Source organism: Odontesthes bonariensis, chromosome 18, assembly GCF_027942865.1.
Source record: "Odontesthes bonariensis isolate fOdoBon6 chromosome 18, fOdoBon6.hap1, whole genome shotgun sequence".
NCBI lineage: Eukaryota > Metazoa > Chordata > Actinopteri > Atheriniformes > Atherinopsidae > Odontesthes > Odontesthes bonariensis.
In genome coordinates this window covers 13101861-13129581 of record NC_134523.1, presented here as the reverse complement: position 1 = coordinate 13129581, position 27721 = coordinate 13101861, and the positions used below count along the sequence as shown (strand labels likewise).

The following is a 27721-nucleotide window of genomic DNA, read 5'->3' as shown; positions in this document are numbered from 1 at the left end:
GCTTTCGCTTTGTTTTTCTTTTGAAGTGGGGTTGTGTGAAGGATTTTTGATTAGTTCCTATCTTACCTCCAGCTGACAGGAGTCAGAAGTTCTCTGTTTGGAGAATCAGTGAGGTCCTCTGAGGGGAGCAAAGCTAAGGTATGCTCAGAATAGCACCACGAGATGTGGGAAGTTTACCCACCTTAACAGACTTCACAAAAATAACCCGTGTGGCATTGACCTCAGAGTTACTGTTATAAAAGGGAGTGTATGAGATGTATTTGCTGTCAGGTGTACACTCTGAAACAATAGGCAATATAAGGCATGGTTAGTCTGGCTCGTCACGCTTCCACTGCTGTGTTGAGCTGAATTATGATTAAAAGGGCTCTACTTTTATCCTCCCATGAACAAAGCTGACACACAGCACTTAACATACTCTATTCCTCTCTTTTTCTGTCTCTCCTCTTCACTCAGAACACTCGGTGACCTCAGAAAAGCCCTCAGTTGGCTTAGCACAGTGAGAACAATGCAATTTGAATTGTTTTAGTCAAACAGAAAAGCAATTGCTTGGCAGAAAGATGAGAAGAGGCTCACAGTGTGCAGATGCCTTTTTTAATGCCATGACTTTTAAGGCACATTTCAATTGGATTGGATTGTCTTTATGTGGGAAAGTGATTGCCACATAAGTTTACACATTTCTCCAGGTCTGAGTACAGTGTGCTGCAGTGGTTGGTTGTGTCTCATTCACATTTGGTGGTCTCCTGTCGTGCATGTGGAGGTAACCAAGAGCTGAAAATTGCTCACGGAAATTGTTTAGCATAAATTTTGATTTATGCTAAACATTTGATTCTAAAAGAGCTGGACATGTGCTTTTAATCCATAAACAATGACTGCTCAAAGTAGACTTTGGTATGTTTTGCGTCACCCACAACACAACATTCAAGGCAAGGCAAGTTTATTTGTATAGCACAATTCAACTACAGGGCGATTCAAAGTGCTTATTCAAGGACAATGTTAAGTTCAGATCAGTGGTGATTCTGCGCAGAATCAGTTAATGCTGACACGAGTGTAACACTATTGAGGACAAAATGGAGAACGAAAGTCTGCAGATGGATACCAAAATAAATGATCCGCTACGGGGAATGCTTCTTTAAAGGCAAAGCTGGAAGGAACCTACCTTTGGAAAGCATCAGCCCATGCTTAGCCTCATTGTTGCCTCTGTGGTTTTTGGCTTCTAAGGTCTTTGGTATCTTTAGGCCTGCTGGCTGCTGCCACAGAAACAAACAAACATGCAAACTCACTGCAAGGGTCAATTTAGAATCACCATTTAACTTAACATGTATGTTTTAGGACAGCAGAAGCACGCTGGAGTACCCAGAGAGAACCCCACACGTCCCCAGAGAGACGCCAGCTGGGATTTAAACCAGCAACCCTGGTGTGAGCCTATGAGGCGACCGTGCTGACCACCACACCACCGTGCAACCATGGTGGAGTTCAAGTGTTACTAAATAAGGGGTCAGGTTAGAAAAATTTGGGGGCTCACTTATTTCAATATTCATACTTATAACATGTTTCTACTGAGACTGGGTTGTACAGATTTTTGTCATGATGACTATCGTTTTTTTGGAGGAGATGCAGAAACATAACTTTTCTATTAAAAGAGCAGTTCTAAACAGCTGCCACACATGGATCCGAGAGCTTTACATACTTTATAAAGATGCAAACAAAGCGACCCATGAGCCATTTCATCAGAAATCACCTCTGCACAAACCCCCACCTGACCTGAATTATTTTGCTGAAAGCTCAAAGAACATCCATTGAAGTGCTTTCATGCACACGTTAACACCAACACAGCTATGCTTTCTCTCTTGCTATTAAAACTTTGCCACACACGCACATAAACACAATGTCCTTTTCTGATACATTCCTATAGAAAAAAATGGTTACATTGAATTAAATGTAACTGATGTATATCTGTAGGCTAAAAGTGCACAGGGACTTCATTGAGACCAAAATAATCACAATGGCTTCTTTAACACCTAATATCCTTCACATGATATATTCAAAGAGCCTGCTTTTTGTCTACTCCTGTGGTTGTGTGCAAAAGTACTTTAGAGTGGTGCGTCCCTGAGGAGCACTGCAGCAGCAGGGCTTTAATGACAGTAAAAATATAACTAAGCATGAGATCCATGGAGCCACATTTGGACCAAGGGGTTGGTGTTTGGTATCTAAATAAACCAGTGTTTAACTAACTGGGTCAGGTCAGAAAGCATGAAAAGCTGCTTTCAGTCACAAGTGAAAATCTCCTGGAAACACCACTCCACTATCAAGATGCCTTCAAGCAGCCTGAATTATATCTAAAGTTCAGAGAACCGCAAAGGAAATAAATCCCCCCTCGAACTGTCTTTTAGATTTTTTATGTTTTCAGCTGAACGAAGGCTCTGTGATGTGGCGCAGATGGTCCTGCTGCTGTTGCTGACGTTTATCTGCTCCCATGCAGGAATCTTTTTCATATTGTTTCTGTTTCTTGTGCAGTACTGTAGGATGTGTTTCCAGCCCTCCTCTTACAAGCAATTACGAGACAAAACCACTAATTGCTAGGCTCAAGAGCTTTTGTTTGTTTATTTGTTTTCCTCTGTGTCGCCTGTAGAAAAAAAAAACAAAGGCATGTGAGTCTCTCTTACACTTACAGAAGTATGTGTAGATGTGAGATGAGACTACACCTGAAAAGGGTTAGACATTTAAAGTTTCACCTGCTCTGTAAGCCTTCACTCCAGAGTTTGCCTGAGGGCTTTTATTTTAATGTTTGCAGCTAAACAGCACTGGGGGATTTAAGGATTAAACACTCAACTCAGAGCATGACACAACATGCTTTAAAGAACCAAATGATAGGACTCATTTCCACAGTTCAGGAATTCTTCCTGCGACAAGTGTTAGCAGCAGAGGGGCAGCATTCCTGTGGTAATCAGGACAAAGGGACATGACGAAATGAAGGGCCTTTCACTCCCCACTCCTATCAGCTACTGAATTAACACAGGACAGTTTTTTTTTTTTAAATCAAACTCACCAGCGGATTATTTGAAACATTGTTCGAAAGCAAAGTCCGTTGTTTGTGTATTATAAAGGCATCCCAATCGTAATATATGGTCCATGACCAGATCTTAATATGTTATCACTCTGGTCTTGTGAAAGCCGTCTCACTTCTACAGTGCAAGTTTTCAGCTGTTGCCCGGAGGGTGTAAGAGATCCTCCCCCTGCCACACATGCACACACTTATCACACAAAGCCGCAGCGTGGTGTACGGAGCTCAAGGAGAAGGCTTCAAGATTAGAAGCCAGGTTGGATTTCACAAATCCTCTTCTCTAACTGGCTCTTGTCTGAACTCGTCTCGTGCAGCGAAGGAAACAGTATCCTCCTCTGAGCAGACGTGATGTCTCCTAAAGTGCCGGAACACAGAGGAGTCCTGCTCCACAGACTGGAAAGCTGAGAGGCCAACTTGCATTTAATACAGGGATCAGCATTAATATAGCTGCAAACAGTTGTTTGTCATATGAAGACATCGTGCAGTGATGAAATCCCTACCAAAGAGTAGAGTCGCTCCTCTCCTGAGAATGTTGTAATCTGAGCTCCGCTGTTCTGTGTTGTGGCAGCCGGGCCAGCTGATTGTGCACATTATTACCTGTGAATCTTCCAGCAGCATTCTGCAGGAGCAGACCCTCCTCCATGACATAACCCATGTTCCTCTGTTAATAAAAAGAAAGGGAAAAGAGCAGAATCAGCCATGGACTGAATTCCCAGCAGTTGAGAGCTACTGGAGGGCTACAAAATTTGATCGATTTGATAATAATCCATTTCAGCTACATTTGCATCTCGTGCATTATACAGTATGTAGGGCATAACAATTTGATTATGTATAACATTTCAAAAGATACATTGCTTAAGATGAAGTAATATAAAATCCCGCCCGGTTTTGGCTGATACCCGAATGCAGGCACAGTGCCAAATAATTCGGATTACTTGGATGTGCGTATTTCTGAGCGAGGCTTCACAACAGGTAATACTGCTGTGAGAGATGTCAACATTTTTATTTTTATTATGTATCTGCAAAACCCTGTTTTTTTCCAACCTTGGCTATATTGTTTGTAACATTTGCTGTGCTTACCTTATTCTAATTTATGTGGTGCAAATTTATTTTGTCTTATCCCCTTTATTTGCTGAACTATTCTCCCCCCTTTTAAAGCATTTTCACTCTGCTTTAACCAACAGCATATTTAATTTGTATTCATTATTGCTTAAGTTTTGAAGTACCCTTTTTTTTTTTTTTTAAGAAACTTGATAGTTGTGCACAGCAACAGGAAGTCAAATTCCTGGCTTGTGAAACTTATTTGCCAACATTGTTATTTCAATACTGCTATTTCTAAATGTTCCAGTATTCTTTTATCAATTAGATAAAGATAGCAAAAACATTTTCTTAACAAGTATGAAGTCTGCTCATCCATCTCTATTCTTGATGGTCAACTTGAAAAAACCATGGAATGCCATTTTAAGCTTGTTTGTCACTGAAGTGAGTGAGTTGTTTTCTGAGCTTAACTTTTCCTGATAATAAACTCCGTATGCCATAGGCTCTCTTGCCGTGGGGTTTAACATGCAACACTGTATCATTAAGACGTTTCCAGGTGAACACCCTTATATCTCTGAACATGACTTCACAAGCATCAGCTGTGAATCCAACGTGTACCATGTTTATAGCAAACCTATAAAGAAGAGTTCTCCATGCAGCGGAGCATTGAGTTCATAATTCGGTCAATGTTTATTGCTGTCTGTCAGCTTGACCTCAACTTTTATGACTCATATACGGTGGCCCATTGGAATTCATTGAAAAACCCACACCTCATATATAAAAAACACATTACAGGAGAGGTGGGTCAGCAGGAAACTAACTTGATCTATATTCACCTCCATTGTTAAGCACTCACATGACCTGTACATCTCCAAACTCCTCTTAAATCCTGAATGTTCCCACACTAACAGCCCACCCACTCAGACAGATCTACTGTCTGGCCACAGATGTTGACTCCGTCCACAGTGACGCAACACACACTGCACACAGACTAATATGACAGAGCTGTAGTTTGTGCGTCAGTGGCCTCTCTGACCTGAGGGGACCTACTGTAGCTGGCATATTACTGCCACACATCTTCCTCCTCCTGCTTCAGACTGTTGGGTCCCCTGACCTACTTTTGCCAAAAGACTCCAACCATCATTATTTTCTGCAGCTTTCACTGAAAGAGGGAAGACAGGATACAAAGAGAGACCAAGAAAAAGGAACTCTCACTTTGCATTTTGGGACTCCAGGTAAATTATAATGCTGAAACTTTCAGTAAGCCTAACGATGCAAGAGCAGAAATCACCCTGTCTGTCTCAGCAGACATGTCTTAACTGCAAGTGTAAACTCGCTTCATATTTTTGGTCGCAGATGTTTACATGTGGCTTCTATCTTTCACTGTATTGCTGGCCTTTTTTGTACACATCCTACTCGGTTACCATGACACTGTGCTGTTGGCTACACTGGGCGTGTGAGGTTTACACTTAGTGGTTTGGATCCTCTTTACAATGAGGTAACCCTGTTCAAAGCATGAAGCGTAACGGACCACCCATGACTCTGGGATAACCTGCAAGAAGTTTGGAGATTAGTTTCTGCCTTTCATCCAGCAGCTGGTCAAAAGTGCAGAGATGCTTTTTGATTGATAAGTAAACAGTAATGGTTGCGTGTTGACTAATCTAACTTAATCTAATATTTGCTGTGTAAGCTTTGAACGTTTCCGCCATTTTTCTCATTCATCACATGTTTTTCTCCTCTCTTGCCATTTGAGTCAATAGCAGCCCAAAGAAAATGGTAGATTTTTTTTTTTTTCAAATCTGACACACTGATTGAGAGAAGTCCTCCGATCATTTTCAGTTTAATGTCTGCACCTCAGACGCTCCGGCACCACCAGCAGGTTGAAGTTTAAATATGCAATGAGGTGAAAACCATTATTTAAAGGCCCATTTGGCTTTATCATCTTCACCAAAAATAGTACAAATGACATGCGGCCCCACAAAATCTATCATCTGTATTTTTCATTTTCTAAAACATCATCGGTCCTCAGGTTTAAATGTCTTAAAATGAAATTCCTCAGCGGGTCAAATTTTACCCACAAGTGATTATAAGGTCATAAGCAAAAAAAAATCCCTTTTCCTCCACAGTTGTACATAGGTGCAGTGGGTGGAGCTGTTGTGTGCTCATGGTCCTTTTAAAAATAATACCCTAAGCACAGGGAATAGATATTGATCCTCTGAGGAATTTGTTTTTTCCCAGCCAGCTTTCAAGTATCACTTTCCAGCTCTACTCTCTTGTCTAAATGTGGTCACTTCTGGTTTAAAAACTCATGGCTTAAAAACACCAGTTCACTAACTGACTAAATTTTTACATGCAGTAATAATCAAAACTAAGTCTATCACACGTGTTCAGGACTCCATTTTAAAAAAGCACCCAAACTTTTCAATCGTGATTAGTTTTTCTGGTCATTCTGTGGAAGGGTCAGCGCTGTACTCCTTCCAATATGATCCCAAGGGTTGTTTGCTTTTGAGGGTAAAAAACTACCTATATTTACAGAAGTAAAATATGTGCATATCTGCATGAGGATTTTCAAAAATGGTGCCCATTCAGATAACAATCAAGTTGTAAATACAATGTCTTTTAGTCTTAAATATGATCAGAGTCTAATCTGAACCAAATAGTTTTGATTTCTAACTCTATTACAAGTGATTCCGTTGCCTAAACCAAACCAGGACGTAACGAAAGTGTTTTAGTAAGGTGTTGTCGTGTTGACTGAATGGAAATCTTAAAAGTAAAAGAACAGTTATCCTATGTTGATCTTGGACATCTCACACGTATTAAAGCGTCGGGTCTAACTGTACCATCCAACCTTCTGTCGTAAATCCTCCTGAAAACATGGTGGCTAGTTAAAGAAAAAAAATTGAGAATGATGCAGAAATGTGAATGCGAGTTATATTTCTCCTTTTGTCACTTGTACTTTTCAAGAAATTAATCTGGATTTAATTTAAGGGACTAGTTATTAACTAACAACCTGTTTAGCTGTTTCAATTGGAAAACTTATTGGGAATGTTACAAAGCTGAGATATGACAGCTTGACCGAACCCAATAAAACTGATCAAATGGCATTTACATTTAAGAGTACTGGATAGTGTAGTGGTAAGATTGCCACCTTTCATTTTGGCGACCAGAGTTCAAATCCCCTGCATGAAAGGTACTACCTCCAGTAGGGGTCCTTAGGCAAAACCCCCTTACCCTACCTGCCTACCTGTAAGTCACTTTGGATAAAAGCGTCTGCATAAACATAAACATAAGACTATTTGTCTGTTACAGTCAATCCAAACTATGAGAGGACCACGAGACAGCAAACAAAGTCACATATCAACCCCTCTTTTAAGTGCTGACAAACTTTGTGTATGGATTTGGCTCTGCTTTCCGAAGTTATTGAAAATGAAATACTGAGGAGATAAAAAAAAGAATAGATGATTGAATAATCCAGTTTTGCTGCGATAATCCAAACCATGCCTTTCTAATCCGTGCTTAAAACCACATTTTAGACATGGCGACTGTGCCCTGCTGAACTAATCATTATCTTCCTGTCATGTCAGGTTACTGTGAGTGTAAGAGATATGATTTTTTTTTTTTTATGCACACCTGCAGGTGGTGGCTCTAAGCCCCGCGGGACAGAAGCTCTACCTGCAGCAAGCAAGGTGTCATTACAGACCAAAACAGCTAGCGCATGTAGCTGTTCTGCAGGGCAGCATACAGCTTGTAATTGACTCTCTGAGAGATGGTGGATAATAACCAACTTTGTACAGAGATGAATAAGGTTTTAATACATTGTTTAGGAAGAATTACAGTAAACACACAAGTACGTAAACACACCAGTATGGAAAGGGTTTCTTTATGTGGCTGCTGTAAATTGTAAATTGAGGCTTCACAATGTTACCTTGTCCATCAATCAGTCAAACCAACTCGGCGTGGCTAACATGAAGAGAGGTGACAGTCAGCATTTTCCACTGATATTTTAGTGCCACAAACACGTTTAGTATCAGTTGTGCTTGTATTTCCTGTAGCCTAGGCCTCCCTGTTGCCTAATCACATGGTCCTTCTGACTCATTTTGGTTGCGTGGTTTCACACAGTTCTGCACGATCAAAAAGAACGGCATGAGAAAAGTATAGTGAAAAGGAGTAACATAAGGTTTTGGGATATGGAAAACATGGAAGTAGAGCAAAAGACAGAGGGCGTTTCAATGCTGTGCCACATGCGGAGCAAAAGATTAAGGGTGGTGAGCCACAGTGGAGGTGGCTGGAATGGAAGCAAAACCACAGTTGTAATTGCCCTATTCATGCTATATCTGTATATGAACAGGTGTTAGAATTTGAATGGTAGGGCATACATGTGAATATACCATACAGCTACACTTACTAATCTTACTAATCTTACTAATTTTATTGAGGGTCATTAACAATCTGCAACACACTACCACGAAACTTGGTTTCATGGTAGTGTGTTGTGCAGGACCCAAATACAGACTCATAATGGGCAGGTGCATAAAGAACTGAAAAGTCGCAAAACTCAATACTAAAAACAGGAGACGCTGCAGAGGCAGGGAGTCCAACAATAATAAATCCAACTTGGATCCAAAAAGACATGAAATTAAATGGAAATCACAACAGGCACAGAGCTGGTAACAAAGACTGAACCCCCACAGATGCAGAATGGGGGAAAATGACAAGAAATAGAGCAAACTGTGTAACATATACACCGTCACACACTTGCTTTATGTTAGTCATCTCCTCAGGTGTGAAACAACAGGGAGCAAAACTAAACAGATTGCTTAGGAAGACAACCCAATCTCTGATCCACGGCACAAAATATAGTAGTTTCTTTTCATAAAAAGACTCACAAAGTGTACAATTGCCACATTTTCTTCACCCTGTTCTCTACTAAAACGCAGCTAAGGTTTAGATATGTCAGGATGTTTATGTCCTACATCTCCATACACGTTCCTACAAACTTAACTAAACTAAACCATACACACAGACAATTCCTTATATGTCATTATATCATGGATCATTATAATTGTTCAACTCGAAAAATACTGTTTGTGTTTGAACAGTAGGAATAAGTGAGAGAATGTTTGGCCAATAAAGTAATCCGGTGAGTTGTCTTTTTATTTCATTGTGATGTTCCTTATATGTCAGGTGTTATTTTTTTGAGCCACAGTTAAATCAGATTACTTGAGAAAATTCTTGAGATTGGGCATAATGATTCAGACGTACCCATTGCTGAATTACCTGTTGCTACTTTCTGATTGGCAGCCTCTGGTTATAGGTTTGTGTGAATGTGTGTGGTGTTCTCACTGTGTGTCGGATGTTCACTTTGTAGTGTGTATGTGCGTGCTAGTTTTCCCGTAAATATAGCCGCTGGCCAGGGGCTGCTGATGACAGCCGTAATTACAGGCTGAGCTGTCCAACAGCTGAGGAGCAATAGGAGGAAGGGAGAGGGGTGTGTGTGTGGGGGGGCATGTTCTGGAAGGCTTTATGGAAACGCTGCGAAGCTCTCCGGATGTGCTGAACCCAGGATTTCATAGTAAAAATTACAAAGCAAAATAAGATGGAGCAGGGAAAATAAGTAATCTCTGGCACCAAAGTAGAAGTTTAACTTCCTAAAGAGGTCTAATCATGAATGGTTGAATACATTTGGCTGCCGTGGGTGACGGCAGAACATATACAGCAAAATGACTGATTATTAATAACAACGATCTAATAATGTCAGGATCTGGGTTCTTTGTGATGTTTTTGTACTTAGTTATTGGTTCTATTATTTTTATTCAGTGCTCTTAGTTCTTTCTGTATTAGATCAGTCTTTGTTTCATCTTAGTTCTGTTTCTCTTAGTATTCAGTTATGTTTCATTTATCCTTGTTTATTCTTTGTGTTAGTTAGTGTGCTCTCCCTCGCCCCCTGTGCCATCTTTCTCTCTCTCCTCAGTCCACTTTCTGCCCTCTTCACCCACACCTGCGTCCTGTCAGTAATCAACCTCCCCAGTGTATATATGTCATTCTAGTTTCGCCACTCCTTGCCGGATCCTCGTCTTATTTGTCTCACTAGTCTTACTTGTCTCCCTTCCCCTTATCACCTCTAGCCAGTTTTAAGATTCCTTAGTCTGTTTTGGTTTTGTTCCTGTGCTCCCTGCGTTCTTGGATTTTTGTATCATCATTTACTTTTTCATTAAATCGTCATAATCAACTCACCTCCTCTACGTTGTATGCATTTGAGTCCAACTCCACAACTCCGCACCACGACAAATAATGATGGAAAAACTCAAACTACTCTCATCAAAAAGACGGCATTGTATTTATTTTATTTGTCCTTCAGACACAAAAATAGGATCCATTTTTTTATTTAAAAACAAAAGCAAATAGAGACGTTTCCCCCCAAATCGTTGGGTTCTTTTAAGAAGGGTTTCTAGATTTGTTTCGTGAGTTTATTCTTAAGACGCTGATAGTGTGTTTATGTCCAATTCATTAAAAACCATGTGCATACGGGATCATGTATATGCAGGTTCTACTTACAGTTATTAGATCTCAGTACCTTCTATAAAAAGTATTTTCCGTATGTGTTTGTGGCAGTTTAATCAAGAATACCCATGGAATGAAATAGAACACTTTTGGAAAGACAAGTTCACAGTGATGATGGGGAACGCTGAAGTCAGGCGACGTGTTGTTTAATGGACTACATCATGTGTCGACAAACCAAATCAAACAGCATGGGAGTGATAGAGAAATGGGAGTGATATTAAAAATAAGTGGTCCAACCTATACTGGACAGCCATATATGATACCCTACATCTGGTAATTAATTATTCCTATCACATTGTTCACTACGGACTTGGACAATTACATATCTTGAGCTCTATTCTTTCATTCTTGTCCTTCTCTCTGACTCGGTCAACATCATTGTGCAACCTAATGAGCAAAATTACGAGTATGTACAAAGTGTGTTCTGACTACTTTGGAAGACTAAACATGTTATAGCTGTCCCAAACGGCCTCATTTGTAGGTCAGACTCAAAAGCCTCCACAAAGAGATGGAATAGTCATTCAGATATGGGATGATTATATATGTCATTTAGAGATGGAAATGAATAATCACTTTGTTTGGGTCATTTGAAAGACTCCCTGTCAGTGACTATGCTGTGCATCCATCTTTAGACCTGATCCTGACTTTCACTAAGTTAATCAAAACTGACCTTTGCTAATCAGGCTAATAGCTCCGCAAGCCTGGTTCCGTCACATCCATTTCTGTAGCCTTTCCCTGTCTTTTGATACAATTTCAATGACATACTGTGAATCACAGCTGATCTGACAGTGACGTTCTCAGTCTTTACTAAATAGATCTCCACTGCTAAACAATACTAAGTTGGTCATTACAAAGGTGATTCATTCTCATCCTAACCCTAACCCTATCCAGCATTCACAGTTCTGAACAGTGGAGATGGGCTGTCTTCAATCCCTGGGTTTTGAAGCTGCTCAGCCATCCCACAAACACTTCTGATAGGCTTCCTCATAAACTTCTACTTGAATCTTTGCACCCTCCTGCCACTTATATCTGACTACAGATAAATTCCCACCTCTGAAGTCATTTCTGACGGCCTGTTCTTCTCTAATATACTTCTAACCTGATACACTTTCAGAACAGCTTTCTTATTGCTTTTGTTTGCTTCATAAATGTCCTTAGTTTGGCACATTATCAACATGTGTAATTTCATGTGAGAGTCAAGTTCATTCTCAATCAATTCAGTGACTGTATAAAATCTCCAAACCCTCCCTTTAAGATTATTCATATCAATGAGTCATTATAAAATCTGTTCCCCTGCTCGATACCAACTGATGGATTAAAAAGGACAAGCCATTTTCTGCTCCCTTTCTTCTTAGAAAGGCGAGCTGAATTGGATTTGTATGGACTCAGTGGAACAACATATCCACTTATGGAGGGCAATTATGCTGGCAGGAGCACTTTAAGACGAGTCACTCTTCATAAGTTGTACAGCAGAAATGTATTTTCCCTCGGCCTCAAATAGCAGGAAATGTGTTTCACGCTGTCCACGGCTTTTTAAAGATGGAGGTGTTTGTGTTTTTCGTGGTTCCCTTCCATGTAATTCAATTAGTTTGTTGCTTGTTTTCCAGGGAAAAGCACTCGCAGGAAAGCCACCTGAGGCAGCGGCAAGATAGATGGGAAAAATCCCTTGTTGCAAAGCTGTGTAATCAAAGATAATCAGGCCCAGTTGGTGATTTGTTATTTTAGGAGCAACCCCCTCCTTCCATGCTCTGATGTGTTGTAGAACGAACAAGGTTGTACTGCACCTCCGCAAAAGTTGGGTTTATTTTCTAGGTCAGCATGACATCAATGTCATGAGACAATCAATTGTGATTGTCCCTAAAAACTCATGGCAGAGTGAAATTTTGTTTTCTCTATGTGTTTTTCTTTTTCATTTCTTGCACTTAGATATACAGTATTTACAGAAATCAACACTGTATACAGTCAATATAGAATAAGGAAAAAAGAGAAAACATGGCAAACTATTAATTAGGTCTGCATTTGGTTGATAGATTTCCCCCGATTTTTGATGCAAGGTAACCGTTGCTGCTGTAGTTGTCATAATTCAAAATGTCATCTTTGAAATGAGAGGGGATGAACCATTGTTTGATATGAATGCACAGATGTAATGCTCAGGCCTTTAGATGGTAATCTATCTTTCTTTGCAAATATTTGTGGTGGTGGCCCTCTGTCCTTTGGGTTTTTAGTTGGCTGCCATCAACTTTCCTTGAAGTCGCTGTACACAGCAGAACCTACATCTTTTATGCATTCAGAGAGATCCAACGCGGCTTTTAATTACAGTAGAACACAGTTTACTTCGCAACTTTTCGTCCGTGAAAAGATTTTTTTCCTTCTTTTAAAGATGCATGATAACCAAAATGTTGCTTAGCTGATACTTGTTTTTGGCACCACAATGATTAAAACATCAAATGACCCATTTCATAAGGTGAAATAGAATAAAAAAAACTCAGTTGATGTGGATGTCAGAAGGGTTAATATTATTTCTATATTATAGGATATTCTTTAAAATATCATTTCCTTGTTTTTCCTGTAAACATGAAGCTAAAAAAAAGGCCTATTCAGTCTGCTCTATTTTGCATCAAGAGACAAAAGGACGTACATATCAAGATACGCACGCGCAACCGTCACCACCCCCACCACATGATGGAGTCGGGGGGTCATTCTTCCTACTCCATCCGTGGCTGGGTTGCAAAATGAGCTGACCCCGCCCTCCCCGTGAGATCCTCCGCCTCTGATTGGTCGGCGTTGTTCAGGAGGAGCGCCGCAAACACAAGCTGGAATGTGTGAGAGTGGGTTCAGTGTTTGCTGTGGACGGCGTTACCACGACTGCTTAGCAGGGCACAAACGTCGATCATCTGTTATTGGTTTATGCTTTTGGGACTGAGTTTTTTTTTTTTTTTTTTAACTGCTTAGCGAGCTGTTGCAAAAAATCCGTGCTGTGAGCGAAAAAGCACTTTGTCTTTTTTTACGCATGGATGGAGCGGCGCAGGTAGACTGGCAGAGACGCCACTGAGGAGCCACTTCTGTGAAGTTTTGCAGAGGTGAGTCGAAGCTTCTCTCGGTGCATCTTCCGTGCAGAATTATACGATCGAGAAGACAGGCTTTTTTCGATGTGAGGACTGTGTTCCGCTATTTCTGGGAAAGTCCTTTCCTCCAGACTGTGGGGAAATGCTCGCTCTCTGGGGCACTGGGTTCGTAGACCAAGGCGATGTGTGAACTGAAGGATGGAAGGCTGTGGAGGATGGTCACATCAGCCAGTGATCATTTTCAGTAGACTCTTGACATATCTTCACTCTAGACGTGTAAACGACTGAGAGTTTCGACTCTTTCAGAACTGCGTTTGTGGTTTTTCGCGTGATTTGTCGGTCAGTCCATCAGACACATGATGCACTGTTGGTAATGTCTGGCCTTTTGTGTTCCCCGGAGATAAGTGTAATGAGTCTATATGTTGCGATCGCTGTGCTTCTGTGTATTCGTCCATGTGAGCACGTCATTTCTCCACGAGGCTCCCCGAATGCACACTGTGCCCTGCAGGTGAAACATGAGAGCCAGGCTGGTGGTTTTAAGAAATGACTTTTCCAGTTTGTTGAGGATGAAGGTCAAAGGGCATCTATTGTACACTAATGCCACCCACAGTGAATCTGCCAGCTAAACCAGAGGAAAATAAACAAAGCAGCAGCACCTCTGTGTCTGAAGTCTTCGGTCTGGGCTGTTCTGTCAGGAGATATGTCTCATTATTATTAATATTATTATTATTATTATTATTATTATTAGTTGCTTCCTACCTGCCAGATCACTTTGATCTTTAAAGATCTCCTTCTTTATAAAAGGTCTGCCAACGGTGCTGATAAGGTATGTTTTCAGGTGCAAGTTGAGCTAAGTCAGAGATTTCTCCTGTAAATCACAACTCCAACATGCATGAAAATAAAAACTAAAACAAACAAGAAAATTATTTTCCCAAACAACCCCCCCATGTGTGTCCTCATGCTGTTTCTGAGGAAAGAAGGCGTTTTTCATTTTTTCTTTTAGGGTTTAAATGCTCTTTCAGTGCAGCGCCAGGCCGACTTTGATATGGTTAAGTGGAAGCGCTTTGCTTCGTTGCCAGGCTGTTTGGGCCATGGCTAAGCTGTTTGAAGGGGCCTGCAGACGCGGGGTAGTGTGTTTGTGCCAAGCCGAGACCGGCTGCAGGGATGCGAGACCAACGTCTGTTCCCAGACTCTCCCTCCCTCACCTTCTCCCCACTTCACCACAGCCGAATTTTCCTTCCCTGCATCTGCTCCCTCAGTCTCTTAGTCTCAGCTCTGTTTCTTCTCTCCCTGTCTTTCACTTTCTCTGCCTCACACATGCAGGGACAGGAGCGCACACACATGTATTCATTTCCTTCTCCTCTCCAAAGCCTCATTAAAGGAATTATGACCGTGTGGTTTGGAGGAAATTCAGACACTCTGTCATTTTGTTGGGTTTTTCCCTAAGCCACTTAAACACAACACTGCAGTGTTGATATGTGCAGAGAAAGTCAACAGCACCTGCAGGCCTATGATAGGGAGGAACCTGTGCTGAAGCAAACAGTTATTTCCATTATCTGCAAATTCTTTTAATTTTTAATAGTTTTGTTTATGACGGCTGCCAGTTTCTCAGAGTCCAAGGCAAGATCTTGTTTTGTCCAATCAGAGGTCCAAAATCCAAAAATGTTTAGTTTATCATCAAATAAATCTATAAGGTCATAAAACGATGAACGAGGGGGGTTCTTATCAAAGGGTTTTTACACTTGTCTTTAAGAAAAAAGACTTTCTAAGTGACATATGACTGCGTCTGATTGGATCTTTTTGGCAACAACAGCAACAAGTTCTTTTAAGAATCACTTTAGCTGCTTGGTCATTTTACTAAACTTCAGTTGCACAGAATATTGAAAATTTCTTAGTAATACTGAAATTTTAGGTATTTCTAAACCAAAGACATAAAAGGTGGGTCGTCTGCCATAAACCTGTATTATATTTACTGGCCAGCAGGAGCGATTCCTCGGGTTAAAAAAAGAAGTTGGACTGTGAAGAGAAAATGACTCCTCATCACTTACTTTGGCGGACGTGTTCTTAGTGAGTTGATAGTCAGTTATAATTAAGCACAGCTGATGTCACCACACAGACTTTGTCTTTAAGTTACTTGAATGGCGATTTTTGTCAGATGACAGCTAGAAAACCAGGTGACTCTAGTTGAGCGTACACACGCAGAGTGATTCACTCGGCATCTGAGATGTCTGGGTGTTAAAGTCTTTGAGAGCTTTGTTGTTGTATGATTTTGTTGGGACTAACATGTTTAAATGCGTTTTTAAAAAGTCAGTCTAACTGTTCAGCTGTCTATTATGTGAACAGAGACACACTTTAAAGCAAAGAAACAATTGCACTATTTCATATGCTGGATTGATAAAATCGGGATTCAAACAAATCACTTATTTTCCCGAATGCTGATTCATTATTTTTTTTATTAACCCATTGACGCCGGATGTTGCTTAGCGCAACATTGTCCCTAACGCCGGTTGTTGCGTAGCGCAACATTGTCCCTAACGCCGGTTGTTGCATAGCGCAACATTGTTCATTTATCATTATTTTCAAGACGCATGCAGCATGTAATGCACAATAATTGGTTCAAATACACATGAGGTTGGTGTTTTCGATTAGCCTGTTCTGCAATAGTGCGTTTGTAGCTAATTTGACAGCTCGGCTACAATGGCTGCGGTTAACGAGACATACTGTGACAGCGATGGAAGTGATGTGGAGTTGGCGCGGCCACACACCATCCAACTCGAAGTGGAGCCCCGTGTCAAAGCAGGAGATGAAATCTTTCATCGGTCTCTGCCTAACTTTTGGAATAATCAAACTACCAACTCGCCGGGATTACTGGAGGCAGAGCAAGTGGCTGTATCAGACAAATGTAGCCCGAGTGATGGCACGAGATCGTTTCGACATGATGTAATTATTTATTCTTGCGCTGCATTCTGACGACTTCTCATTCTTATTTGAGTGGCGTTGCCCTTATGTCAAAAAAAAAGAGAGCCCGGTGCGAATTACTGCAGTATGACAACTATGATGTTTTAGAAGTCGTGTCACTGAAGTTTACAGTATAACTGCACAATGCAAGATATATTGCAGGTTTTTTTTTATCATTCATTATTATTGCTGACATTATGATTATGATTTAGTTATAGTATAGTAACAGTATAGTAATAGTAGTATAATAAATAGCAGCATTGGGTATTATCCTGAATCATAAAGCAAAACTACATGAACCAAATGTCCAACATTGATAAAAAAAAAAAAAAGTAATACAATCCAGCCAGCGAAAAATTTTTAAATTTTTCTTAGGTGTTTTCAATGAATTGTTTTTAGTTCAAAAAACCCTCAGGCATTGGGGACCTTTTCTAAAAACTGGCTTAGGCATTGAGCAGCCTTTTTTGCAGGTGCTTTAGGCGCCAATGGGTTAACTTATGAATCAACGGACTTCTTTGTTTCAGCTCTTGAGTGTCTCCCACAGGTTAATCAAACGAGGTTGATAATGACTCCATGTTAATGAAAAATCTAATTAATAGAAAAATGGCCCTGAAGTTTTCTCTGTCTTTGTACAAGCAGGTGTGATGAGTATTGCTGTTTTCCTGTGTGGGCGTGTGCGTGTTTTCGCTACATGTGTTTTTCCATCTGTGAGCACACATGTAATTTTTTATTTTTTTTGGGGGGAGGGGGGGTGCATTCTTACAGGAGGAGTGTCCCCTTGAAGTTTCCTCAGCTGATTGTCGTTTCTGAAATCGTGTAGGCTGTAGATAAAGTGTTTCTGAAGGCACTTTATTATAAAGTAGTTGGACACTTTCACTGCTCTGACTGTTCTTTGAGAGTTTGACAGTAAGGATGCCTTGGATAATAAAGTCAGATCTCATGCTGGGTTCCTAGACTTCAAGTTTTAACCGACCCGCAGTCTGCGTCAGGCTGCTGTGATATAGCTCATAACTTGCAAAAGATTGATTTTCTTCTCTGATGAAAGTTTAATGTTCCCAGTGGGGAGTTTGGGTCATTTTGTTCACGGATGCTGAGGACAGATGTTTTGATGTCTGTGAAGGTGCATGCAAACTGATGTAATTTTAGAAATGGTTGCTGCTAAATCTGGCACACCTTTCCAGCTTGCGGAAAGTTTCCATTCATCCCAGATACAAACCTCCATTTAGCTTGTTAGATAAAGTGAGATAAAGCTACCGCCCTGCTGGCTTTAGGTCAGAGGTCATCTGGCCTCAGGATGATAGTCTGGGATTGTTAGTCTGTCCCCGCTGCGTGCAACCCTGCAATCACTCCATCCTTAAAAGGGATGGGAGATGTTTTATGTTTGTTTTGGAATTTCTGGTGTCAAGAAGGTGGATTGTAGGCTGTTACACTTGGGTGTCAGTGGTATGTGAAGGGAGAGGCAGAGAAGGGGAGTGGAGGGACAATGGCAACTGGAAGAAGTGATTAGTGGAGGTGGGAGATCCTCGAGGGATGGCTGGTGAGATGATAAATGAGGAAGACATTAGAGCTGCATGGAGGAGGTAACTCACATTGGTCACAGGAATGGTCAGTCAGCTGGAGGGAACACAGTTACATTTAAGATTACCCCTTTGATTTTGGTCATCCATCATTTTTTTCTAGCACCACTGTCATGACACAGTCTTGCTGTGAAATACTTATGGCGCTTTTCCACTACCTCTACACGGCTCGGTTTGGTTGTGTTTCCATTACACTTCGTGTCACCTCGATGTGGGCGGGGTCGTCGTAACACGGCTGCGCGCAAGAGAAGAGAGCCAGAGAAGACTCCTGGCCGCCAGACAAAACAGTTTTGAAAAGTACCGGAGAGTTTTGTTACGAGCTTCAAAAAGACGACGTTTGGATGTAAGCTAACGGTTGCTAACGCTAGCTTTTATTATCCGCGTTATGACGCTTCCAGTGATGACACTCATCGCCCAATCAGTGGAAGGCAGTCAGCTGACGTCACGTTTTAGTAACGCTTCGGCCCGCTTGGGACCAGGGCTGAGGTGGTACGAAAAATCGTGCCGGTTGCAGGTACGGCGTGCTAGTGGAAACACGCAATAGCGCGCCGAAGCGAGCTGGTGGAAAAGCGCCATTAGATCACCTGAGGGCCATATTTGTGTTTCATTACGAACATCAGACCAGGACCAAACTTCAGCTTGTTATGTCGATTAAGTCCCAGCAATGGCCTGCGGAGAACATTGTAATGTCAACTAATAGAGGACCCTTGTTGGCTGGGTTTACTCCCTCTAACTTTGCTAAGCCACTTCAGTTACAGAGGTGCTAGAAATGCAGTAGACACTTATTTAGGTATGAAATAGTGTCACAAGTTATGTAATACAATGAAATGATAGAGAAAGCTTTGTGCTAAGCTATCCTCACATGTCTTCTGCTTTTACCCACACCCCAAATAAAGACTGAGCTGAGCGACAGTAGCATCAGCCTTTAGAACAGTTAGACAGGACTGGGCCTTCCTTGGATAGAACATAGTGTTTTAGGTTGACGCTACTTAGACACAATCCACAGTTCAGTAAATAATAGACAAGAGAGAGACTGCAGAAGCTACTGTCAGTGATAGCACATGTTAGTCACATACTGCATAAACACAAACACATGCATTTGCAAGGAAGAATAGGAACGTACATGGCTTTGTGTTTAGTTTTTTTTTCTCCTCTGAGTGCATGAGTAAGAAGCAGTGATGTATTGAAAGTGATAACCGGAACAATTATGTGCTTCTAATCGACTAAAGGATGTCCAGTTGTGTGTGTGTGAGTGTGTTTGTGTGTGGCGTCCATCGGGATGAGTGCTTACTGGTCTACCCCATGGGTTCCAAATTTACTTTATTTTTCTATCACTCTCCCTCCCTCTTCCTCCATCCTGCTCTGGATCTTTCTGTACTCCCTTCCCATCTGTTTCCCCCCCCTGCCCTATTCTCCTTTCCCTGCACCCCTCCATGGATGCAGATACAGAATTTATGGAAGGGAGTTTAAACCTATCCCCACCCCTATTTGTGTTGTCTCTGAGCAAAAAAGCATCAAACTCTTTTTCTGTTTATTTGTACGTGTGTGAATGGTGGCAGAGGTCTTCCCCCTTAATCCTCCTCCGGATTGGTTTACCACGCTATGGCAGGACACGCAAGCACCACATGGTAAATGCCCCACACTAGACGCCAGCCACGACACATGATATCTGACATACTGGCACACAAACACGCACACACCTCTGGCTACAGCAGCTGGGAGTTGTAGCAGCATTATGATTGCTGTAAGCGTTTTAAGGTCATAAGCTGATAATCTGTTTTGGTATTTGGCGCGCTCCCTCCGCAGAGTCCACCAGACAGTGAATATCTCATTCGTTCACATCTGTGTGTCATGATCGCTTCATATCTGTTTCTTTGTTTTCACGGCAGAACAACAACAGACAGATAACAGACTGGGTACACATCCTTTGCCAGCTATCCCCACAGTTGTCCTCATTGTTACTGACAGTTAGTCATACATGTGCTGTCATAATGTCTGGGCTGCTGCGTTGGTTCTCTCAGCAACAATCAGTGCTGCACTCTTACTTCCCGTTTCCTGTTGTTTGTGTATAACACACAAAACACAAGTATTGTACGTTTTGTCTCTCCCCTTACTCTCCACTTGTGCAGTTTTTGTTTTTCGCCCTGCCTCTAACCCTGAACATGAGATGCCGCCCCGTGATCACATGTTTAATTAGACTTGGTTCCAAAGATCTGGAGTAGAGGATGGTTTCCTCCGTCATAAAGTCAAACTTTTTGAGGCAGCGGAAAGTGGGTGTTCCCATTGCCCATCTCCTTTGGGGTTGTTGTGACACACAGCTGTGTGATGAAAGATGCATTGAGATGGAGGAGAGAGGGAAGTAAGAAATCTATTTGTTTATCCTAGGGGGGGGCGGGGCGGTCTTTGTGGGGATGACTGTTCATACTTTGATCATTTTGCTCATCAAATATATGTCCTAAAAGGGGGCAGCTGCTCTCTGTGACGATTATATTCTGGCACCGTCATAAGCCAGAAATAGCAATTCACCACACTGAACTACCAAAATGGGTTTGAGTTTTTAACAGCAGCATTTACATTAGAAAAGGTTTGCATGCTTTCAAATAGGGGACCTCATGTCCAACGTAAGAGCACCTACGTTAGCCCAGGTTAGTTAGACTGAGGTTTTACCACCAGCGACTGTTTTGGTCTGTGATGTTCTAGCTCAACCAGAAAAAAACCAAAAACATTACTAACAAGTTGAAATGGGAGTGTATTATTTCTTATTACAGTGGAGTCAGACAAACTTTGATCAATAAATTGGCTCCCCTCCTCTGCGTGTATACTGGGAAAAGGAGGGTACTCTAAATAAATGGCCAAGCCAAGCTGTTGCCATAGCTCATATTAACAGTGCATGGAAATGTAATGAGGGTCTTACTAAAGGACAGTTGGACATGGAGACCAGGCATGGAACCACAGCCTTCTTGCTGGCAGATGACCACTAGCTACAGCTGAGCTACAGCAGACCTTGTAAACTTAGAAAGATTTTTTTCTTTCTCTCAATATGATCGGAAACAACTCGCATTAATTTGAGAGAGATTCGGCTGCCCATTCTTAGAAAGGCGGTAAAAGTTATATTAAAGAGACAACGTTCAGCACTCAGGTTCGGTTTTAGTGTTCAAGTGTCTCTTGACCTTTTTTGCACCTTTTCATCTTTATCTCAAATCGTCCCTGGCACCGTATAGGAGTGCACAGCTGGCTAAGATGTGTGTGTGTGTGTGTGTGTGTGTGTGTGTGTGTGTGTGTGTGTGTGTGTGTGTGTGTGTGTGTGTGTAAATGATGGGCTAGTCAGCAGACATGCGAATGACAGTGCAGTAATGCACGTACTGCTGATCTGTAGCATTGTCCACAGACTTGCTTGTTTCCCCTCATTGTGAATAACCTTGTTAGTCTTGCTGTTTTTCTCCAACTCCTATGTGATATTGTTCTTTTTGTTTGTTTTCTTGTTTAGTTTAGATTCCTCTTTGCAAACGAGACTGTACCAATGAGCACTTTCTGCCAAAATTCAAAATCATGCTTTACTCTTAAGTACTCTTGAGTCAGTGTCTACTTCAGTTGTTCAGTTTTAATTTCCAGCCTGATGCTTCATAAGTAACTGATGCAAAAGAGCTTGAAGACGCACTCCGTCACTCGTCTGTGCCTTTTTCCCTGCTGAATCTTCACTCCAGGCAGCCTGATGATCTCCACTGTAAGTTAATGTAACAGTGAAGCTACAGTTTAGGGAGAAAGGAACAGCTGTGCCCTCTTGTGAGTTTCTCTGCCAGTCAGAGATGCTTCTTTTATTGCTTCTCAGGGTTTCTTTTTGATTCGGCTGCTCGGGAATTTCTTATTAGAATTATGGTAATGGTTTAGTCAACCGCGGGAGGAATGAGTGAACATAAATCCACCATGACCAGCCTGTGAATTACACCCACATCAATATAACCAAAAAGCACGGTTCATGAACGTAAGAGATAATATGTTTATTTAAACTATTTAATAAACTGCTTTTCATTTATTTATTTTTTTGGAAAAGCTTTAAGCCAGGTTCATTTTTTGTTGTACAGTTGTGCCTCAATAGGGTTTCAAATCTATATCAATTAGCCAAGTTTTTGTATTTGGAAATCTAGACTTTAAAGTTTTAATCAGCATCTCCCTCTCGAGTTTCCAGAAGTGGTTAAATATCTGCTGAATACAGCCGTGTCATATTGTGCTACCTTCACAGGTTACACCGCCCAGTTCTGAGCTGTGACCACCTCTGTGGCTCACCATCAGTTTTCTCTCTTCATTTTTCATGCCCATTCGAGCTGTTGGTATCACAGTCGCTGTTATCAGTGAAAAGAATGTTTTTTTTCTTCTACTGAAAATAACAATTGAGGCTGAAACAACAAACACAGTCCTGTTGGTATTGCAGCTGCATTCCAGAGCTGCAGCATTGGTGGTCACTTTCTTTCAGAATCGTTCCTGGTAGACAGAGTCGGACAAGTGGAACAAGCGCGTTCTCACGATGATCCAAATGCAAGGTGTGTGAAGCTATTCCGCATATGAGTGCAGTAGCAGTTTCACATTGTGAACACCAGCGTCCTCTTTGACCACACGATGTACTTGGTGACACAGTCGGAAATGGTTGTTAGTGACGTTTTAAAACTTTTATTTAGCTGTTGTTGTTGTAGGTGTCATTTTTCTGCTGAGACAGTTGAGGTGTGTTCATATAATCATCGAGCAATTTAAAAAAAAATAATAATAATAATAATAATGATAATAATCTTTTGAATACATTGTTCAGTCTTTTCTTTTTTTATTCTACTGTCATGATATTTAACATGCCAACTGAGGCCTGTAAAGTTTCTCTGAGCACTTTATTATTAGGCTGTATTATTTAAATTTTATTTTCTCAGAGACGGTGGGGTGTTTTGAGAACTATGGGACATTATCTACCATAAGAGTAACGTAACGTTTTTAGTGTTAAATAACTGTTGTCAGTGTGTGTGGACACAAAAGTCAGCAAAGCCTCGTCTCTCAGCTACTCCTGCTTTGTTATGAACTGTTTAGGGCATACGGTGAATTTAATTAGAAATAATGTTGAGAACATTAATCTAGATCGTGCATTTACTGATATAGCTTACAGCTCTCTCAAGTGATTACACGCTGCACTCAACTGCTGAAATGTGAGAGGCAGATGCTTGAATGTAACCTCAGTCCAGACACGCCTCACTTAATCTGGTCATCTGTCCATTTAAATGCCACCCCATATCCTGTCCTTATTTTTTCTCTGCCCCACGAGGATACGGATGAGCTATAATTAGAAAAGAGTGACTATAATCACATCTTAAGGATGTTAGGGGGGAACACTATTGCACACACAAGGGACAAAATATCCACAGGGGCATTTGAACTCCTGGGAAATGTCACTGAGGTGGAGATGAAATTGGCTTTCGTTAAATGGTGGCTCAAAAAAAGAAGGTATTGCGTTTACCTGCACTGATAGAGATGATGAGTAAATGACTTGGGATTGATTCAGGGCGGTTTTGGCCTAAAATACCTGCCCTCAAGCGTTTTTTTGGGGGGAAATTTAATTCTGACCTGTCTCAGATTTCATGTGATGAATTTGGCACAAGCCGTCTCCACACACACGCATTCACAGACACACACAAAAGAAACTCTATTCGATTCCCATACTCAACTGCTCACACAACAGTCACGTCCCCTCTGCAACTCATCCAGGTCCCAGAGTTCTTACAATAAACAGTTTGACTGCATCAGATGACTGCTTTAACCGTCAGCTGATACGAGTTATTTTTTTTAGGTTCGACCAGTTTGTGTTGACCTGATAAAGCTTTTGGTTGTTTACTTAGTAAGACGATCTCCATGGGAGGATGTCTGAGGTCAGATTCATCTCTCTGGGTCAGGATTCTAGGGAGCAGGATATTTTTTTTTTTCCTAGTCAGAGAAGTTCATACTCGTTGTAAGATGTGTTGTCAACACTGAGGAGAGTAAGAATGCTTTGAGGAGCTTCCCCGCACTTCGCCAGTACTTTTCAGCTTTGAAACATCAGTGTAAATGCTGGAGAATTCTGCCATTTTGGCTGCTGAAAGGAATCATTAAAGATGGCCATTGTTGGGTTTCTTTGTGTCTGACGTACACGAAAAACATGCCGTTTCACACGGGACGTGTTGATATTGCCATACTCTCCGTTGTTTCTTTTGTGTGAGTGTTTTTTCTGTGTAACTGAATTCCTGGAACCACCAGCTTGTGACTTTTAAGTCGGAGTGTAAAAATGTTGTTTATGGTTCTACAGGTGATGGAGCGGCCAGTCATAACAGTGCTCAGAGCTTTGTGTTGAGTGTCAAAGATGCTCCCTTTGTAGAATGTGTACTTCCAAGTCGTGTCATTCTTAGGCTAGGAAAGACTAAGTTCACTCTTTGCCAGAGCACTGGCACATAGTCGCCTAGAAGTAATGGTGAGAGGCAAGAAGGGGCTTAGCATTTACTGCTAGCTAGCTGGTTAGCATGTTAACTTGTCTAGTTATCTCTCCAGCACACTCTCCTGATTATCTCGATGTTATCTTTTATAAGTCTGTGCTCTGCTATCACGCATGAAATCTAATCCATCCTTGGAGCTTTGTTTTGATTGTCTGGGGGTCATTTTTGGCTCATTGGCTGAAAGATGCTCTCCCATAACTATATTCTGTAATTGTTTGCTTTTCATTATTTATCTCCGGTTTAGCAGCTCCATCCTTATTTCCTGCATCTCACTGAATACGTTTCTGTTTTGCGTTATGTTTACGTTGGTGTTTGGAGTAAAAATTGCCACGAGGTTTTTTCAGACTTCTCCTCAGTTTGATCTTTTTCACTGTTTGCTGGTAGTGAAAACAGCGTTCACTCCTCCGTGAGTCATCCCTGTTGTTAAAGCTGTTTCATCTCCACCTCACACATTTGTCTGCTCCGCACTGTCATCTTAAAGCATTTCTCTTCCTGCCTTTTAGCAATTTTTGAGTAAACCTTTTAAGTAAAGATGAATGAAAGCTCCATCAACTGGAGGAACTCATACTTTTCCTCAGCGCTGTGCATAATAAGGCTCCGTGTCCCCAAAGTCATTTTGCCTTGTAAAAGTAGCTTTAAATGGGAAAATCCTGAATTTGATTAAGAAGCAATAACATATGCTCCCCGTGCTATGGTGATGCCAATTCATATATGATTGTGGTTCTGTCTTTTTGCACTAGTGTCTCCTCATAAACGTATAACTTGTGCTTATATGCAGCCTACCCTGCATATCATTTTGAATTTAACTATGTTCTTTCTAAGATTATCAAAAGGTTAATGGAGCATGTGATGGAAGTAGGATTAAAGCATGCTGCCCATAATCCCAAAACTAAGCTTAATTTCTGTACTTTAAGCGTACTGGATCATAGTCTAAAAAAGTTCAACCTTCCTGAATGTTTTTTACTTACCTGCAGGAACTTCATTTTCTTGCAGGACTTTGAACATTTTGGAGGTGTGAATTCGAAGATGTGCGTTTGTAACCTAACTGCTCTCTGTCAGGCATCTCACTCTTCTGTTTTTAATTTTATGGGAAAAACACCAGAATGGGAAAGAAATAAAGAAACGGCATTAGATGTTTTGACTTGTGGCTCGCAGCCATCTCAGGTTGGAGCTTCACCAGCAGTCACCTTCCACCTTGAACCAGTTTACAGCAACATATCTGCTGAAGGAAAACCAAGCAGACATGCTCTTGCAACTGGTGCTGGAACACATGACCTCATCGCGATATTGTCACCACTTTAATCTCTTTTATTTGCTCTTTTCCAAATACAGCTTCTTATCCATCCTTTTTCACTTTACTGCTCCATTTTTTATGAACTATCTCCTGTTTTGCGGGTAACCTTCCATCAGCTCCTTCCTGCTTTATTCTTTCAATTTTTTTCTGCTTTTACCCACATATCCTGCCACGATAAATATATATGAATTAAAATAAAAGGAAAGAGACACCGAAGTCCAGCTTGGATAAGCTCTCCATGACATCTTGGGCACATTTAATGCAGCGTCTGCAAAACATCAGAATATGTACACTTAAGAAAAACACACCTTTGCCAAATGAAGGTTTAGTGCTTTAAAGCCTCTGCCCTGTAATAGGAGGGTGTGTGTCCTACTTCTCTGCAGTTGGCTCATAATTGTTGTTTTACGTAACACTCTTCATCCCATTTTGTCTGCTGTTGCCATGGTGAGGCTAATTTATACAGGCATTAAGAATTAGGCTTCTCTTGTTAACATACAGTGGAGCTTCTTTTTTTTTCTTTTTTTCACATAGTAGTACACATTTGTGCACATTTGGAAGCATGCACACAAACTGGGGTTTATTGAAGAGTTCGATGTTTATGGTGTGTGCAGCTGTTAGAGTTTGGGTGAGGAGAGTGAATTTGGACTTGAAGCCGAGTGTGTGTGTGTGTGTGTGTTTTGAACATTTGTGCAGGAATGTTCAACAGCAGCTTTTACAAAAAAATCTGAATGTCTTGAATCATGAATGGGAACCATTTAGAGACTCTGGAGGATTTGTTTACACACAATGGTGCAGAAATTGAGTGGAGGTCTTTTTTTGCACATTAATTCTCCTGTGTCTCCTATGTTGCGATTGCTTTGACTAAACGCTTTTGACTGGGTTCAGACCATCGGTGCTCCTCTATGGAAGAAAAGGTGCCTCCTGTGTTTTAGGACTAATGTACACCCTGGTCCACAATTACAGTATAATCATAGACTCAGAGCAGAGAGTGGAGTGATATGGGGAGAAGACAAACAAAGTGAGACTAAGAAGAGGGAAAATAACAAAAAAGTGAGTCATAGTGTCACTGAAGAAAATACCTCTGTGGGTGAAGTGTTAAAAGATAGAGATTTGAATATCAGATTCACCTCAATAGAATCTTCCAAACATGAGTGGAGAGTTGCACTATTGGCTTGAAACTCTGGCTAGTAAAGTGCAGAAGAAGGAAAGGGTAAATCTTTGTGATGGTAGTGTAAAGCGTCTCAAGACACTCCCTATATTCCTCATTGGAAATTTCCATTTGAAAGCTAGACTGCTGTTTATGCTTGTTTTCTGCCTTCATATTCAGTTCACTCGGCCTCTTCATTTGTTTGCTTCTTTTATGAAGTTCTTCCTGTTCATCCGTTACCAGTGTAGACTCAAATGTCTCACAAAAGAGCATCCACAACCATTGATTCCTCCACTTTCTTCTTCGTCATCACCCTCTGAATAGTACTTGTCTTCGATGTGCCTTTTATGGCTGTTATATGGTCATTCTTCCATGTGAGGGGATCCTCTGCACAAATAGATAAAAATGTTTAATTTTAAGGGAATGGAAACGCAACTATTTAGCAAAGGGAGTTAATACTTATTAAAGCGTCGTTTTTAATAAAGTTTTAGACCGATCTTTGTTGTTATTACACACTGTAACT

The 27721-nt window shown here is 41.1% G+C and overlaps 1 protein-coding gene across 4 annotated transcripts in view; it reads left to right on the top strand.

The window, feature by feature from the left end:
• The window catches only part of ripor2 (RHO family interacting cell polarization regulator 2), a 73681-nt gene that overhangs the window by 10187 nt on the left and 35773 nt on the right, over nucleotides 1-27721 (top strand). The window contains exon 1 of one of the 4 annotated variants that reach the window (XM_075449464.1): nucleotides 13487-13740. The exons of the other annotated variants lie outside the window; for them this stretch is intronic. The gene's annotated coding sequence lies outside the window, so the exon portion shown is untranslated. Of the gene's footprint in view, nucleotides 1-13486; nucleotides 13741-27721 lie in introns of those variants that run through there. 4 annotated transcript variants of the gene reach the window in all.